General features: G+C 41.0%; 1 protein-coding gene across 2 annotated transcripts in view; it reads right to left on the bottom strand.

Annotated features, from left to right (window-relative positions):
* Csrnp3 (cysteine and serine rich nuclear protein 3) overlaps positions 1-18,813 on the bottom strand; it is a 78,817-nt gene that overhangs the window by 25,728 nt on the left and 34,276 nt on the right. The window lies entirely within an intron of this gene.

Raw genomic sequence — 18,813 nt, 5'->3', positions numbered from 1 at the left:
TGCATGAAAGCTACTGTGACAGCAAAGACTAACTGAGAATATTTTCTTTAGAATCATCAGCGGAAATCAAATTGCTTGAAGCATGTGATGTATGCTGACCGTTTACCTACCTAGGGCCAAATCAGTGAGAAAGTGTCAGAATCAAGAAAACAAGTTATGACCTTGCTTCTTAAAGTGCTGTCCTTATTATTATGAAAGTCATCCTCAAAAGTAATCTTAAGTGCATGTCTGTTCCTCACTGATACATTGGTTTCTCTGTATTGTGAGTGACAGCTCCCCCTACCCCTCTTTCTTTCCCTGCAGTACTAGGGATGGAATCCAGGGCTCCACACATACTAGAGAAGTGCTTTACCAGTGAGCTACATCCTCCACCTGATTTCTTTAAATGCACAACGCACCTCTCTTTTCAGCCCCTAAGTGATATTCTTCCACATCTCAAGACAATCTACCAACTTATGTACCAGTAAGTCAGCAAGTGGATCTAGACTACACAAAAGTATAAAAACACACCCAAAAAGCAGTTACCATTCTGATTTCAGTTAATTGCAGGACAAGGTTTATAGTTCATATATGGAACTAGGTACTAGCCTTGGCCATGAGGTAGGTTTGCCTCCCATCCTGTTCTAAATACTAAGTTAAAAATATTCACAATCGGTTTACCCGGAGATTTGCAAGAGTAAGAAGTTACTGAATTGTAGCTTCTAAGTCAAATCATTCAAGATGAGACTCTTATTTGACCGGTTTACCTAACGGATAGAAACAACCTTCTCATATAAGACCATGTGAAAAAGACAAGTGCCCTTGAAGGCGGGCGAAGACACTGCATATACATGCGGAAAAACAACAGAGTGGCAGGAACAGAAATTATATGGAAAGCTGACCCTTGAGGCTGCCTGACAAAAGCTTTGTTTAAGATCATGAACATGCGCGTCACGTCCTCATCCATTCACTCTGTCAGCTCCATCCGCAGGAGCTGGCAGGAGATCTGCATGGAGGGAGCAGCTCTCCTCTGTCTCTCTGGACAGGCACAGCCCAGGGTGTTGCAGGACTCTGCAAACTGCGTTTTCCTTTATGTTGTTGTCGTTGTCGTCGTCGGTGCGACAGAGCAGTCAGCTATTGATATTCTCAGCTTGGTACAAAAGACAGCTTCCAGCTCAAGATTCTGATGTCAACTCCAAACACTGCAGGTAACAAGGAAGTGTCAGGTTGACCTTCCAGCCTCCATGCCACACATAATTAAAATGATTAACCCATGAGAGGTGATGACATTTCAGTCGCTATTTTTTTATCCATACACTTCTTTTATTAAAGACACCCTTCCTTGCTTCATAATCTTTGTGAATAAAAGTGGGGCATATTTTGGATCATCCTTGCTAGGAAAAACATGCACTTAAAGGTTATAAAGTTGAAATTGAAAGAGCAAAAGATTTAAAAAAACAACAACAACAACAAATTTCTCTCTTTCATCTCATCTTTACATATAATTAGCCTGGAACGGACAAGCCCCTTAATCTAGAATCGATTTCCCAAGGGTGTTATATGACTACTGAATGCCCTACCATTAAAATGTCATTAATATTGGAGACCCAAATTATTAATGTAAAACAAGTTTAAATTGTGCCATGAATGGTGGTGGAATGTCGCTTGTTCCCATTTAGATACATGCTTCTTCTTTTCCATCAATTCATTTACCGAGTCTCTAGTCCAGTGCACCATGAATTGTGGCACTCCAATTCTTCTACTTCTGCTTCAGTTTTATTTTTATATTATAAATCACTTAAGAGCAGTTTGTATATTAAAATACTCAAGCAAAATATTTGAAGCACAATATACCATTAAAGTCACTAGCAAAATCCAGGTATGCCATTCTGCTCGGCCATGCCCAAAGCTGACCAGAGGTTGGAAATTTATTTATTTTTTCTGTTTTATATATTCAACTAGCCACATTATTTCCATTGAGAACCATTTTTACAGAATCTTAATCAATACCAATATTTGTTCTACTATCTTTATTTATTGAGATATTACAATAAATTTCTAGGGAATCTTAACATCTCCGAGCAACATTAACAACTATACATGGAACAAATACTATTGATCTATTTATCTTCTACTTTTAAAGGATGCTTCCTTATTGTAAGCAAGCAGAACTAAAAAGAAATGTGAAAATACATTCCTTTCCTAATGTCTGCAGAATAATAAATGGTCAAATATTTTAGTCAATGAAATCTGAATTGTAATAGTTGCTATGACGTAGTATATGAATTGTATTAGTGAACATCTTCAGTTCCTTTATTAATACTTTCAGAATTACATTCATCTACCTCACAGGAGTATTATGAGAAATAATTACTTTTGTGAGAAACCTGAATCACAGATGGAAAATATTGCATATGCACAGCACTATCTTGGTGGTGCTGTTCCTTTATTATCGGGGAGAAAATAAGTACCACATCTTCCCCAGCTGGTTTCCTTAATCTCTCATATGTGCAATTAAACATTTAGACTTCATGCTCAAGAAACACATTTTGCAGTCACTAAAGGAATCGTGGTTTTCAAAACACATAAGCCCCTGGCTCTAGCTTCATTAGAACCCCAACATGCTTAACCTCAAGACCACATCGTTTCTTCCTGGGAGAAGGTAGTCCTTACGACACATAAATAATCATAGCTCTGGCTGCAGTCCAAGGTGCAAGCACTTTCCTCTGCTGTCTCAGCAATTCTCCTGATGTCAAAGACACATTAAAATAAATGGAAACCATATGTCTCCTCAGCAGAACACTGACGCTCTTACAACCAAGAGGGCAATGCAATTCATTACCACTACTGGAGAAATATTTGGGGGACGTGGACTATCTCAGTGTATAATGAAGCTGCACGGAGCATTCTCACACAATGCATGGAAGAGACATTTGCTATTCTTCAGCTCTGCTAACCTGTCTTACTGTGTTTTACATTTTTTTTCAATACCGCCATAAGCCGCTCCGGTTAGAAGGATTAAACAGCATTTTCCACCTGCTCAATGACTTCCTGAACAGTTTTTCATGTGCTCCAACAATATCACCCTGTCAAGCCCAATATATCATAATAATCCAGGTCCTAACAGTGCTTAAAAACAACGGAACACAGCAGAACAAATCTCCACTGCAATAAAAGAAAGAAAATTCTTCTGAGATCACTTGGAATTTATTGTGGAGCACTAGACTGAGTCAAAGACGGGGCTCCTGAGCTTTGAACTCTGTCAGGAATGATGAAAAATGAAAACACTATTCAAAAAAAAAATCTCATCAGACCTAAAAAAGCCCTTGTTACATGTATTCCAAATTAAAATGTAAATCACTTTAAAGAGCTTAATAGGAGGCCACTAATCAGTGGTATTTTACTGGCTACATATGTCAGGAAAATTTTGAGGGAAGTTGAGAAGCTGCAGAGTTGAAGCCCAGAGTGCAAGGGCAGCTGGGGGGACAGCTGGCCCGGCTGGGCTGCCTTCTGTTTCCTGGTTGGCAATGCGGGTTGGGGGCGGGGTTTCAAACATCCACAACAACAACTTGAGCTATGACTTTTCTATAAATAAATGTGTGTGTGTGTGTGTGTGTGTGTGTGTGTGTGTGTGTGTGTCTGTGTCTGTGTGTGTGTGTGATCGAGCTTGTGGTTCCAGTTTTCATAATCCCAGTACCTATTATGGTTGGATGCTTACGCTGTTCAAAAGTTGACTTGCTGAGACCCTCACATCTACAGTAATGGTATTCCGTGATGCTGTGGTGTGAACGGGGGATACCCCAGGGGCTCAGATGCTTCAATACCTGTCCCCAGCTGAAAGTACTGTTGTGAAAAGTCGCGTTGTAGACCCTTAAGGAGGTGGGGTCTGGCTGGGGGACGTCAGGTACTAACAGTAGGCTTTGGGGTTTGATACTCAGGGCCGGTTCTTTCTGCCTTCTGCTTACTGTTGCATCAAGATGTGAGGAAGTGAGGAAACTCAACTTCACATTCCTGCCACCATGGAGTCACTCGCCACCACTCTGTGATGGATTGCACTCTCCAACTGTGAGTTATAATATCCTCCCGCTGAGTTGCTATCGCTAGGAATTTTCTCAGCAACAAGAAAAGTAGCTAAGAGGAGTGAGATGGTCACTTTTGCAAGGTCAGCTTATGGGGGTGTCTCCCTAACCAGCATGATTAGTGCTCTTATAGAAAGGACCCGAGAGAGAACCTTGCCACTTGTACAATGTGAAGACATAGGAAGAAGGTGGCATCTATGAATCCCTCACTGGACACTATATCTGTGCATATCCTGTTAGCTTCCCAGTTCCTAGACCTGGGAGAAATAAATTTCTCCAACACAAGTCATGATGTTTTGCTACAGCAAGACAAAGACTAAGTATTCATCCAACCCTTTAAAACTAGGAGTGAAAGAATTTATTGAGCATGGAATCTGTCACAGAATTATCATTCAATATCTATTAAAAAAAAGATGCAACACAGCTCAAATGTCACCACCACAGAACCAAAGCAACCTAACCTCATAAACAGCAATAAAAACACAGGCCTGTGTCCCTCCTTTGGCCGTTACTGGGAAGGATGTAGGGAGAGAGGATGTACCTCACTCAGTGTGGAACCTCTGGAAAACAGCTGAGGGCTGTGCAAGAGGACACACTTGGTAAGGACAACTTTGAAACCAAACTGCAGGGACAGATGACAACACAATGGACAAAATCACCAACGTCTGAATCCTCTGAACCTCTTTGCCATACGTTCAGACAAAATGAGATTCCCCCCTGCTATGACTGGAGGGAGTCCTTGTGGTCACATGTCTTCCTTCCTCATTAAATTCTAGCCCATTTATCTGCTTTCCAGCACAACTTGTCAAAGGGAAAAAGCATGTATTGAAGAGAGGACGCATTGTCCTCACGGCTCCAGGACACATATAACTTTACATTAGCAAACCATTTGAAATATGCTATATTTTACATATCAGAAGATCTAACGTAACAAAACCACCCTGGCTCTAAACAACCCATCAATAATGAGCTTGTAAGTCCATCTCTCTGAAGCAAGTAGCTGGTAGCATGGAGAGTTACTTGAATGGAAATGATTTTGAAAGAAAAACCCTTCAGATAATATATCGCTAATTGGTGTTGACCTCCAGCAAAACATGACTGACGTTTCTGCCTTTAGCAGTCCATTAGTGATGGGTTTTTTGAAATGATTTTTGCCTCTTGGTATTTAAATTGTCATCGGTGTCTTAGAGCGGAGATTGCCATGTTAAAAAAAAATCATGTTGCTTAAAATATGCTAACGCCCTATGAAATTTTAGGAGATTAGACATGTTCTAAGACATACCTTCTCTTGTTTATGAGACAAATATGAGACCTAGAGCTTGAGACAAAGCAGATAAATAAGCAATGAGAAGGGATCTGAGAGCATCGTCTGATGAAACAGTATAGTCAAGAAAGTAAGTTGAGGGTAGGTAGGCTCTGTGTTTGTTTGTTTGTTTCTTTGTTTGTTTGTTTCTGAGACTGACTTTCCTACAACTAAAACATTGTCTAAGACTGAAAACTATCATAGGGGCAGAGTGCTTTCTTAGCATTCCTGAGGCTCTGGGTTCAATGCCTAGCATCATCATAAATATTCTACTAATATTTAAAGGATAAGGGATCAAAAAACAAGACTTCTGGGTCAAGAACAAGGTGCCACATTACAGGAGCACCTTGGTACTCCTTGCTTCTCCAGCTCCATCTCCCCAGCACCAGAAGTTCTACTATGCAGGGGCCAAATAGATTCTAGATGCCCAATATAGGTTTGAACTGCACCACAGGTACAGCAAGCTTGGTAGCTGGTATAGCAAGCAGTGAGCAAGCCTGTCCTGTCTTAGAGGAAGGCATAAGCTCACACCATGGTTGCTTAGGACAAACAGGACACAAAAAATTCAAAGAGGTCAGGAAAGTATATCTATTTTATCTTTAGAAAGACATGTAAAAGTGCAAGAAAATTTAGGCTCACTGGGCAGAGGAAAATAGGCTGTTCCTGTAGAGGATCTGAGTTTGATTTCCCATGGCACCTCACAACTATGATTCCACCTACATGGCAGCTAACAACTGTATCTGCACTTCCAAGGGATCCAAAGCCATCTTTTGGCCTCTTCAGGCACCAGTTATATACATGGTACACACACGTACACACACGTGTACACACACACACACACACACACACACACACACACACACACACACACAAGCATGGAAGGCAATCAACTTTGTTAAAAACAAAATGAAACTCTAAAAAGAACCTTAAAGTGCAAGAAACTCATGGGAAAGTATGTTCCAGCAATATTTAATTATTTTTATCTATTCAGACATCCCAAACATCTAAAACAGTGTTTGCAATCAGGAGACATTTAAGGCATATTTGTTGAATCAATGGATGATGTTAATGCATTTAAAAAATTACTTCATAATAGAAGATCAGAGCAATAGATAATTGAATAATCTGAAATTCCCAGGGAATCTCTCTCTTTAATCCCACCCTCTCTTTTTCTCTTGCACGTAATTCATATCACATGGAACAAATTTGAAGAATAAACTTCCTTAATGTATTATTCATATTCTCAAAAAGTTGTATCATAGTTTTTAGATTTCCTAGAAAACTAAGAAGGAATGAAAGTGTTTCTGAACTGCATTTTTTTCTGCACAAATAAAATGTCTGTTGGAATTTCCAAAGGTAGCACCTTTTGAAAACATGACTCAGCACAGACTTGGACTGCAGTTTGGAGGCCACCTTCTCTACTACCAACTATGACTACTATGATTCTTGCAAAATGACAATTACAGAAATACCCCTCATGGAGCTTCTGGTGCAAAAGCAATATTCAGAGTACCTAAAGAGACATTCTTCTCAGCAGAAAATCTACCAACTAAAGACTCTCCTGAAGAATGCTTAATGAAGTGTTTCCCTCGGAGGTCTTTAAAAGGTGCCCAGATGTTGTGCTTTACAATCTTACTGAAGAAAGGGATCAGTTCAAAGGCCTCTGCAATGATTTCACAATTCTGCAGAGTTGAATTACCCACAGCTCTGCTCTAGTAGGCCACTTGTCAGGTACCACTTAATGCACAGAAGCCATCTCAGAGGCTCTAGAACTGCTTTCTGTCTATTATTGCCATGTCATATGGAGTTTCTGTCATAAGAATAATTTTTTCCAAAGCTAAATGTAACTTCAGGCTTTGACTGTATTAAAAAAAAAAGTGGAAGGAGGGAGTCAAATGATGTTTCTTTTCCTTCTACATCTTAAGAGTTTATGTTCCTTGGAACAGAAGCAAGGAAATGGGCAGAATAATGATGGCCACATTTCATAAAGCATGATTCAATCTTTGTATCCTTAAAGAGCATCACTTCTAAACAATTTCCATTCTCCTTTTATCGTTTGACACAGCCAAATCTCCAAATTGGTTTTCAGTAGTCTGTTTACCAGTTCCTCTAAGCTCCTCTTAGGTGCATGGTCTAAATTCCATCAGTGGCTGTTTGTAGGAGCAAAACGTTCATCTCTAGCTCCTGCCTGAGACCCATTCACTAACCAAAGGCCACTTGGGCTTAAGACTTGGGCAAAAGAAAACTGTGAGGAGTGAAATGAATGTAGGCTGACCTGCCTTGGTCCCCAGACTACTGGCCTTTGGTTAAGAGTCTCAGTAAAAACAGCAACATGCATCTTCTTCTTCTTCTTCTTCTTTTTTTTTAAATTTTTAGTATGTGAGTTATCCTGGGGAAATTAAAGGATGATTATTGTTCCTAGAGATGATGCATTTAATTACTCCATTCAAAAGGAGTTCCTCTTTGTGTTTTTAGTAAGATGCTGGAATTGAGAATTGCTGGCAGATTCTTGGAGCTAAGGAACTCTTATGTGAAAGAAAGTCTAAGTGACGATAATCCAGGGTGCCCACGGTAGTTCAGAGATACTTGGGAACAACTACAGCATTGATGTTGTGATACGGCTTATAGCCTTGTGCAGCTGCATATTCCAGCCAGGCTTTACACTGAATAGATGACATCAAGACACTGTATGATGGCCAGGCGTTTTAATGAGGGAGGCAGGCGGCAGCCGGAATTTGGAGTACAGAGGAGGTAACAATGGGTGAAAGGCAAGTTGGCGTGGGCTTAAGTGTTGCCTCAGCAATGTTTCCTTTGGGTGCGTCCCACAGGCCAAAGTCGACTCTGCACTCAGTAAGAAGGAACTCACTGACTTCTAGGCAGCATGACCATCATTTAAACGGGAAGGACAGGATGATGAGAACAACTTCGTAAAGGAGACAGAGGTTCAGGAAGGTGAAGTGAAATCCCCCAGTTGGCATCAGAGGCTCCTTGTTTAACAGTCCCTTGCTGAAGTTGTTGCTTTTGACCCTGTGTCTTGGTTCTGGAATGACCTAATGTTCCTTATACCCCAGGAACATGTCCCCCCTTGCTGCACCCCGACTCTGGAACTACAGAATGATAATCGTGCTAAATAATTAAGAAAACAGTAGACAAAGCAAGGTGCCTTTAGAAGCCATCAGAGCCAGCACAGTAGAAAGCCAATGGGAGTCTCTGCTGAGTTATCAGACCCCTGGAGGCCTGAGCTATACACCCTAATGACTCAGATTCTGGGTCACGAATAGGTTCACCGTGTCCTTAGCTCAGCTACTTCCCCATGCTCCTTTTGTGGACTCTGCTAGACCTTTTAGGAGGAAGGGGTGTTGATAGACATGGACTCTAGAACCAAATCATTTAGTTCAGATCCTGAGTATAGCATTGACTCACTGAATGGTGTTGAACACACTACTTAATTCATTTACCTCATCCACAAAGCAGTTTTCATAATATCATATAATGCTGTCACAAGGAATAAACTCGTATCTGTAAAGCACTGAACCGTGTTTGGCGCATAGTAAGTACTGTGCAAGTATCTGTTAAATAAAAACAAAATAATCAATAAACTGTTTTATAATTTGAAGTGGTAGCATTCCTGATGCAGAACAGTCAATATGTTAATTATATATTGGTAGTAACTAGCCTCACAAGAGAATGACTTTACAATTAAAATGTTTTACTCGGTGGTTTTGTTTTTAATAGTTTTTCTTAGTATGAATTAAAGGATTTCATTATGATGTTTTCACACATGTCCATAAATGAATTACGATAAGTAGTCAACCCTTATTACCTTTGTCTTTCTCCCTCCACGCCCAGCCATCCCTTCCTCTTCTCAGTTAGCTCCCCACCTCCTTTTGTATCTTATTTTATTTTCCTCTTTTTTTTTTTTTTTTAACCAATGAGTGTCCCTAGGGTTGCTTACAATAGCATGGGAAGAGTTTGTTGGCAGGAGCGTGGGCACTTTACCAATGCCTATAGTACTGCAGAAAATGTCTCAACTTCCTCTGTCAACCCTTGACGACATATAAATCCTCAGGGAGGGGTGGGGCCCCATGAGTCTCTCCCCTACTTCTAGGATGTGGTGTTGATAGGCCCTATCCTGTATTTGGTACTTTTAAAGCATGTAATATTCTGGCATTTAAACACATTTCTTTTCATTCTTTTTTTTAATGATATATTTATTTTTATTTTGTGTGCATTGGTGGTTTGCCTACATGTATGTCTGTGTGAGAGTGTCAGATCTCCTGGAACTGGAATGACAGATGGTTGTGAGCTGCCATGTGGGTGCTGGGAATTGAACCAGGGTCCTCCGGAAGAGCAGCCAGTGCTCTTAACCTCTGAGCCATTTCTCCAGCCCCTCTTTTAGTTCTTGTATTTGGTCTTTATACAAGACACAATGGAGACTAAGTCACCGATGCGCTGACAAGTACATCAATGCTTCTTTATTTTGGGGGGATTGATTCTAAGATACTCAAGAGATGCCTGAAACTACCTGTATGAATTACTGTGGCCCAATACCCAGCAAGTGCCAACTTAAGGGAAGAAGCATCTCTTCAGGGTCATGGTTCAAGATGTTCCCTCCATCACGCCAGGGAAGTCAGCAGTTGTGCTGGTAGGAGCATCTAGCTGCCTGGGACCCTAACACTTGGGGCTATAAAGGAATTGAGAGCAGGGAAGCAGACACTCAGCCAGCTGTACCACTTTTATTCAATCTGAAACCCCAGCCATTGACGGAGCCGCCTATATTCAGGTCAGGACCCCTTCCTTGTTTAAATCTTGCTGGAAACATCCTCTCACTCACACTCACTTGTGTGTTTTGTAGATGACCAAAACCCAGTCAAGCTGACAGGGAAGGCTAGCCATCACAATACCAAACCTTCTATACGTCCTTCAGCCTTGGCACATGGTAACAAAGTTAATCTATCCTCCTATGCATTGTGCCACCGTGTCTCGTCTGCTTCCTTTCTCTGGGGTCTACAAGAACAAAACCACTGCGACACATGGCAGACAAGCTGAAGACCAAGATGGTTACTAAGTGACTGACTAGCAGGTGCAGATACAGCAGGGACACACTGGAGAAACTGGGTAATTAATGCCCGAGGCAGGCCAGAAGGATAGAGAGAGGTTCTACCACACTTTGCAGAATGATGTTCAAGTTAAAATGTATGAAGCTTAACTTGGGAATTTTTTTTTGAAGTATTTTTGGACCTTTCTTGAACTCAGGTAATTGCAACCACAAAGGTCAAATCATGGATAAAAAAGAGACCACGATGTAAAATCATCAAAGAAGAAAATTAATAAAAATTATATATAAAAAAGGTGTGTGGAACCTTTAGGGGTGGTGTTCATAACTGACTGTAGTGACAGTTAGATACATAGGTCTGCTGAACTGTTCATATTTTAAGATATCCACCAGCTCTTGTGGAAGGAAAAACGCACCTAAATCATTGTGATGGTGTCTGAGATCTGTGCCACTCCAGCTGGCCTCTTATCTTGTCCATCTATTTGAGGATTTTAATTTGTTTTTTAAGTATGAATTGATGTACTTCAAAATGTTAAAAGGGAAGAAGTGGAGGAGGGAGAGAAGGAAAGATGGAGGGAGGGGGAGGGGAAGAAGGGAGAGATGCTGCTGTAATTGATAAACATATGTAAGAACCTTGCTATGTTCTCAGACTATATCTATGAATAGTAGACAAAACAGAGACATTTTGTCTAAGGAAGCTATTTTAATGCCTTTGTGGAGGAGGAAAGTGAACTAGAGTGGTTCTTGTCATACCAGGCAAATAAGACTTGCACTCAGCATCACCCAGCTTCAAAGCCATGACCTCCCATTTCCCTGTGTGCTGCTGATTCTTCGGTACCAGTCAGGACTTCAGTATGCCCAGATTTGCCCTTTCATTGCTGCAGGCTGTGGTGACTCTTGCCTAATAATTGAAAATATAGGACTTTTATTTTTATTTATTTCTTTTAAAATGACTAGACTTACATTCATCTATTGATGTGTTGATCCATCCATCCATCCATCCATCCATCCATCCATCCATCCATCCATCCACACACCTACCCACTCACCCATTCACCCACCCATCTACCCATCCACTCACCCACCCATCCATCCATACACCTACCCATCCATCCATCCATCCATCCATCCTTCTGTGTCTTTACTCACTTGTGTACCTCATCATTTATTCTGTGGCCACATCACTGATTTATGAAGACAGTAAATCCCCCTCTCATAGATACACACATGCTAGCTCTCCTATGTTGTGGAATATTAACTAGGCAAAGATGTGCTACATTTGTTTATGCTGTGGAATATTTCTTCAGCTATGTAAAGGTGTGTTACTTTTGTTTATGCTGCATTTGTTTAATTATGTAAAGATGTATTGCATTTGTTTCACCTTGCCTGCTTAAGGTACCTGATTGGTCTAATAAAAAGCTCAGTGGCCAATAGCTAGGCAGGAAAAGGATAGACAGGGCTGGCAGGGAGAGAGAATAAATGGGAGGAGAAATCCAGGCTTGAGAGGAGGAATGAGAGAAGAAGGAAAAGGAGAGAATGAAGGAGTCGCCCGGGGCCAGAAGCCAGGCAGCCCCAGCCAGCAGACACGAGAAGCAGTGAAAGTAAGATATACAGAAGGAAAGAAAAGGAAAAGCCCCCGAGGCAAAAGGTGGATGAAGAGAAATGGGTTAATTTAAGTTAAAAGAGCTAGCCAGAAACATGCCTAAGCTCAGCCGAGCATTCAAAACTAATAGTGTCTCCATGTCAGGATTGGGGAGCTGGTTGGTGACCCAAAAGCAAAAGCCTGGTACACTTCTACTGTGAATCCTGCCCTTCGTTAGTCCCATAGTCCTTGCATCTTGTGGCTTTCATTGGTTTGTTTGTTTGAGACGCTGTGTGGCTCTGCCTGGCCTAAAACTCACTACATAATAAGCTGACCTCAAACTCACAGAGATCTGCCTTCTGGGTTCTGGGATTAAAGGTATACAACATGCCTAGCAGAGATTTATTACTTTTATGCGTGTGGATGTTTTGCCTGCATGTATGTCTGGGCAGTATGTGTATGCTTGGTACACTCATCTGCCAGACGAGGGCATCAGATCTCCCAGAACTGGACTTACAGATGTTTGTGAGCCTCCATGTGGATGCTGGGAACCAAACCTGGGTCCTCTGCAAGAGCAACACGTATATTTAACTGCTGAGCCATCTTTCCAGCTGAACCGTCCTTGTGTTTTTTGTTGGTAACTGTGCTATCTAAGAAAGATTTAAAGAACCCCCAAATACAGGGCTAACCTTACTTGTACTCTTAAATGAAGAGGGCTGGGATGTCCCGTACGAAGACTAGATCGTGTTAGATAACACATGTGCAGGCAGGGTTTCAGGACTGCTGCCTTTCATCTCCATGTTCACTCATTGACAACATACATATAAACAAGGCACAGAAACCGAACGATTGATGGATCAAAGTGTTACGACCAGAGGCTCACAGAACCTGAATTCTATAGGTGTCACAGGAAAACTAGCTCATTATTTAACAATTCACTACTCACTATGTATTTATGGAACATAATTACCATGAATAAAACAATGAAGGCTGTGGTGGTTGGAATGAGAAACGTCCCTCACAGGTTCCAGTACTTGAACAGTGGGTTCTCAGTTGGTGGCACTGTTTAGGGAGGTTTGGGAGGTGCGGCCTTGTTTCGGGAAGTGGAGGTGTGCTCTGAGATGAAAGCCTCAAGTCATTTCCATCTCGCTTGTTTTGTTTTGTGCTCCTGCTCAGGTGCGAGCTCTCAGCTGCTTCTGCTCCCTTGCTGTCGTGCTTCAACCCAGGACAGACTTTTATCCTTCTGCATCCAAAAGCCCAAATAACTCTTGGTTAAGTCGCCTTGGTTGCGGTGTTTTGTCACAGCAACAGAAAAGCAACTAATACAGTGACAGTAGGTTTTTTTTCCTGTACATTGAATATTGTTCCTAGAGTGTGCTGATGAGCAAAGTCCATGAACAGAAGGATACCAAGGTGCTAGATATCTATAAGGAATTGTGGAACTTCATTAGAGATCAACATTATTAAGACATCAAGTGTGGTAACTCACACGCGTAACTTCAGCCTGTGAGAGGCTGAGACAAGAAAATTATAAAATAAGAATCAAAATAATAACGAAAGGTCATTTTCTCTCATAGAATTAGAAAATAATATAAAATTACATTGATCAGCAGTTGTGGCCCAGGCACAGAGGAGTCTATTGCTGCATTACTAATTGTTACATTAGTTATTGTTACTACCTAAAATATTTTCCCAGTTAATACCACAAACCTTAGCAACATTTCATCTGTTTTGAAGAAATAGTTCTAAACCTAAGATCAATATTGAGAATACATTCAGACACAAATTTAAAGTTTATATGTAAATATGTTCATTATTTGGTTGTGCCTAATAAGGGCAAATTAAAAACCATCTAAATAATTGCCACAACAGAAATATGTGTGTGGGTATGTTTATCTGTTTTATATGTGGAGATTTTTTGCAGCCTATAAAACCAATAAGATTGTACAGATGTTACAACAATATTAAAAGAGTCTGCTCTTGCGTTCAGTCAAAACAAAGGGCAAATGAGAAGAAGTATTGAATAATACATAACAATTATATAATAATGCATTTTTAAAAATTCAAAGACAACACATTATAATGCTAATATTGGTTGTCTTGGGGTGATAAAGTTATACTTTCAAAACAATATGTTTCACTGCATTGTACCAACTTTCCAACTCTTAAGCAGTGAATGTCACAAAATGCAGACTGACCAAGACTTCATTTTCTCTATTTTGTATGTTAATAGAGACTTCCATAGTTCTTGGAATTTAAAACAATAAGCTTCAATTTAATGCACTCACGAAATGGCGGTAGTACAAATGAGTCATCTGATACCGACACTCATGACCATATGCTTTACATTTTCAAAATCCCATTAAGCATAAGCACCAGCACTTACTCATGGAATCCATCAGCTAGTCTCAAGAACAGAAACCACTTAATAATAGTTATGAATGTGTCATTCCCTTCCTGTCCCAATCACAGTCAATCGTTAGCACTAATCTCACCTAATTCTGAGCCAAGAAGAATGAGCTTGGAGTACATTGCTAGCTGTAGTCTATTGGCAGCTGCCAGGCAAACAGTGACCTGCCCCTCGATGCCACTGCTCTGGGCTCACCCTCACTGGACCACAGCATTTCCTCCACACAGCTCTGGAAGAACCAACAGTTCAGGGTCTCGACTGTAGTCCTAGTTTTACATTTTATTTCTTCCTGAGATGTCAAGTTCTCACAATCAGAACCCTAATCTTCTAAAGCTCTTTCTTGTATTCAGGATTTAGGTTTGTTTCTTTAAATTCTAATACATTTTTTTCTTATGAATCTTCTACAAAGCCTCATTGAATCAACCCATAATCACAGCTCTCTGGGTGACCTGCTGACCTAGTCTAGCAATATTTTCTGCCATACTTAATGCTATCATATCAAATATGGAGCTTTAAAAAAAATAAAGCAGAAACTAACAACAAGTGAAACCTGGCCTGGTTCAGAGTTGAGTCCGCAGTGCTTTCCTGTGGACAGTTCTGCTGGTTTTCTTCTCTTACTGCAACCTCAAGCCCATAGTCATAATCCAAACTGTGGCATGTTCCAACACCGGTAAAGACTCAGAAGTCTTTCAGCTAATGAGTTGATTAATACTTAATAATCTACTTGGAAAGTAAAACAAATGTATCAAGATAGAATTCTGCAATCGGTGGGAAGTATTTTTTTCTTCTGTGTTAAAATATGCATGCATCTATATCACATGTATAAATATTATGCAAGTCGTTTTTACAGTTTCCATCTGCTGATGATAAATATGGTGTTGATTTTATAATTTGGTTCTAATAAAGCCAAAGTCATATGTGAGAATGCATTTTTCACATTGATGCTGTTGGTTATGAGAACTGAGAAAAGATGGATTGGAATAACATAAAACATTTGTTTTACCAGAAAAACATCCCACCCCGCATACCTTATCAATGAAGAGCTATTCTCATGTGCAGATTTCTAAAAACACTGACAACTTTCCTGCGTTACAAACTCCCAACAGTTCGTCACCTATCCACTACTAATCATCCATTCACTCCTGCATCCAGGTAAGCATGCATGCGTTCATATTGATTTGTTCACGAAGAGAGTATATTAGCACCTTTAGTTCAGGCATTTTGTTTTTTATGATCTAGTTTGATTTTTAATTAGGTATACACATGAGTGTCTGTGGGGAGAAGGGGTATATCACTATTAATATAGTTGAGAGGCCGGAAGGTGCTGGATTCCTCAGGAGGTGGAATGATTTGAAGTTGTGAGTCGCCGCACTGGGTGGGTACAAGGGAGAGAACCCAGATCTGCTGGGAGTGCAGTGTGTGCTTTTAGCCAGAGCCTATCTCCAGCCCCTTCAGGCAGTTGCCGAGAAGTGTCTGCAGAAGTTGCCAATCTGTTTGCGTACGAGTCTGCCATTGGCCACACGGCTCATAAGAGCCAGGATGTTCATGTCAGTCCTTTGTTTCTCTTTATGTTGATCAAAATACTTTTGGAGGCTTTTTATATATTAATGTAAGTTTGGAAAATTGGTTTGCAAAATTAAATAGACTTCTTTACTCTTGGTCTACAAGTCACCACACTATGTTGAGTTACCGATGCTTATGACCTATAGGATTCTGCACAATGGACTTACAACTATGGGAGAGAGATTCAGGAGGGAGAGGAACCAAGATACAGAGTAAACAGACAAACAGATGCAGAAAGGCTGCCCGTTTATTGTGCAACGACCACTTAGGACTACAACACAGAGTTTCAGTCTCGAAATCTCCATTGGCATTAGCTCTGTGTTCACAGAGATTCTGCACTGTTCCTTCCTGACTACAGTCGTCTTGGCTGTTATCCCCGCTTGCTATTTCCTAACGCCAGCCATTCTGATACAGCACTTCACCATCTCAGGCTGAGGTGCGCTTCTGGGGATGCTGCAAAGGCAGGCCACTTACATTTAAAATGCTTTCTGGTCGGGAGAGGAAAATGGAAGCCGACAAGTTGTTTTTAGTACGACTAGACTCAAATTGTTCTGGATGGTGTTTGTTTGGGTACGGCTTTTAAAAGACACAGAGGGAAAAGAAAGAGCCTGTCCAGATTGCACCATCGTCTCCAGGAGGATGGCAGCAGCAAGCATTTCAACAGATCGGGAGATACAGCCACACAGGCACCCCAGGGGCCCAGCCTGGCTAGTAGGCTTTGGCAGCTCTCCCACTCTTCAGATTTGATGCTGCGGGGCTGCTCAGTATGTACAGCAATTCACAGGGGGAGGGCAACCAGCTAGCTCAGCTGAGAGCTTCAAGACAGTAGCTCCAGGGCGGCTGCTCTCCCGGCTGCAGAGGGAATCTGGGAGGACTCTCAGGACTGCGCTGGCTGAATTCACCAGCCTGCTGAGCCTTCTGTGCCCGGGGACTGTTAGACCCTCTGGGAGTGCCCACATGAACAACAGAGCATACGGTCACAATGATGAGGGGACACAGAAGCAAAAGACCATTTGCATGATAACCAGACCAGTGTTAGAATGTTCTCCGTCAGCAGGTCATAGCAGAGCTTGCTAGATGAGTGGACCTGCTGACACCTTCATGTAGGTTTTGAGTAAAGAATGTGTTTCCTATCTTTGTGTTCTTAACGCATAGCACAGGCCCTCGGTAATATCCTCCTGTAATTCAGGACTTTACTCATGCCTTTTACCCTGAGAGGCCTCCCCTAATGTCTCTGTCTCCACTGGACATCTGTCTACCGTTCTCTCATTCTTTCCTTCATTTACATTTTGGAAAGTCTGTAGTAACACGTCATGTTAGGTAGTGATCTGTTTATCAGGCGCCCTGTCCAGAGTACAAGCTTTGAGATAGTAAAGCCCTTGAAAATCTGATTTATCATTATAACCTAAGTGCTAAGAACCATACATTGCAGAAAGAAACAGGTGCTCACTATATTCATTCAGATCATATTTAATAGAATTAATGAGTTGGTTGAATAGTGTGACCGATTCAGGTAATGCTATGAATTCTCATAAAGAAGTTAGCCATAGCTCCTCAAGGATTGGGAGAAGCTTTATATAGTGTGGTCTTGTGAGTGTAGGTAAGATTTTGACAGTTCTGGAAAATTCCCAAAGGATGTAAAAAGCACACTAAGAGCAACAAGGAGTAGGTGAAGAGGGCATTCTTTTTTTCTTTTCTTTTCTTTTTTTTTTTTTTTTTGGTTTTTCAAGACAGGGTTTCTCTGTGTAGCTTTGCGCCTTTCCTGGAACTCACTCTGTAGACCAGGCTGGCCTCGAACTCACAGAGATCCACCTGCCTCTGCCTCCCGAGTGCTGGGATTAAAGGCGTGCACCACCACCACCCGGCTGAGGGCATTCTTCCTATACTGAAGTTACTAGTTATTGGTAACATTTGCCAGGCACATGCCCAAGCCAGGAAATGAGCAATAAAATAAGACACAGTTGTGGTACTGAACATGTAACAAGTTAGCTTGGATTCAAGCTTAAATTTTAGTATCAAGAGGCAGGATTTTATTCTGTGCTCAGTGGGGAAGCTTAGAAAGTTGTGAGCTGAGGGATGGAAGCTATTAAGTGAAAAACAGAGAAAGGCACCAGAATGTTGAACAAAACAAGATTTCAAAAGCTGTAATTCTCAAAAAAAGACCTCTTTCTCTTTGTAATTAAGAAGTACCTAAATATTTTCAGTATAGGCTTTTTTTTTTTTTATACCAAATCCTAACGAAATAGAACAGGTAAAAATATCATTAATGACAGCATACTTGGCTTCACAATAGGCCATCACATTATTATTTTTTTTCTTTAATGATGGATACCTCAAGCATACTGATTCCAAGAGGCGAATGAGCCATGACCCCACCTCGTCCCTGGTGAAGTCAGTCAAAGCACTAGAGATGGGCTTGGCTGTCTTCTTCGACAGCAGGATGCTTACATTATCAAGTCCCATTTGAAGAGCACATGCAGCTCGGCCACTTGACTTGGTATTGTCACTCATAACTGGGTTGAATTCTCTCAGAGCTTTTCAACAAGCCTTGACTGCACACTGTCTGCTGCTGGACTGTGCTGAGGAGTTCTGTTTGTTCGCTTGCTTCTTTTTTGTGTTTGCTGTGTTTGTAGAGGCAGAAATATGTGCATCAAGTGCAAAACGAAAAGAAAGAGTGATAAAATACCACAGAAAGGAAAAGAGATCATTTGCACATCTACCCTAGTGCCAAGCATTTTTCAAGTTATATTGTTTCATGCCTTAAAATGGTATAAAGGGATTCTCCTTTGCAGGTGAGAAATGCAAATTAAAGTCTGGGAAGGTGTGTAGCACATTTTATAT

Source organism: Peromyscus eremicus, chromosome 4, assembly GCF_949786415.1.
Source record: "Peromyscus eremicus chromosome 4, PerEre_H2_v1, whole genome shotgun sequence".
NCBI lineage: Eukaryota > Metazoa > Chordata > Mammalia > Rodentia > Cricetidae > Peromyscus > Peromyscus eremicus.
This window is presented reverse-complemented; position numbering and strand designations above follow the sequence as displayed.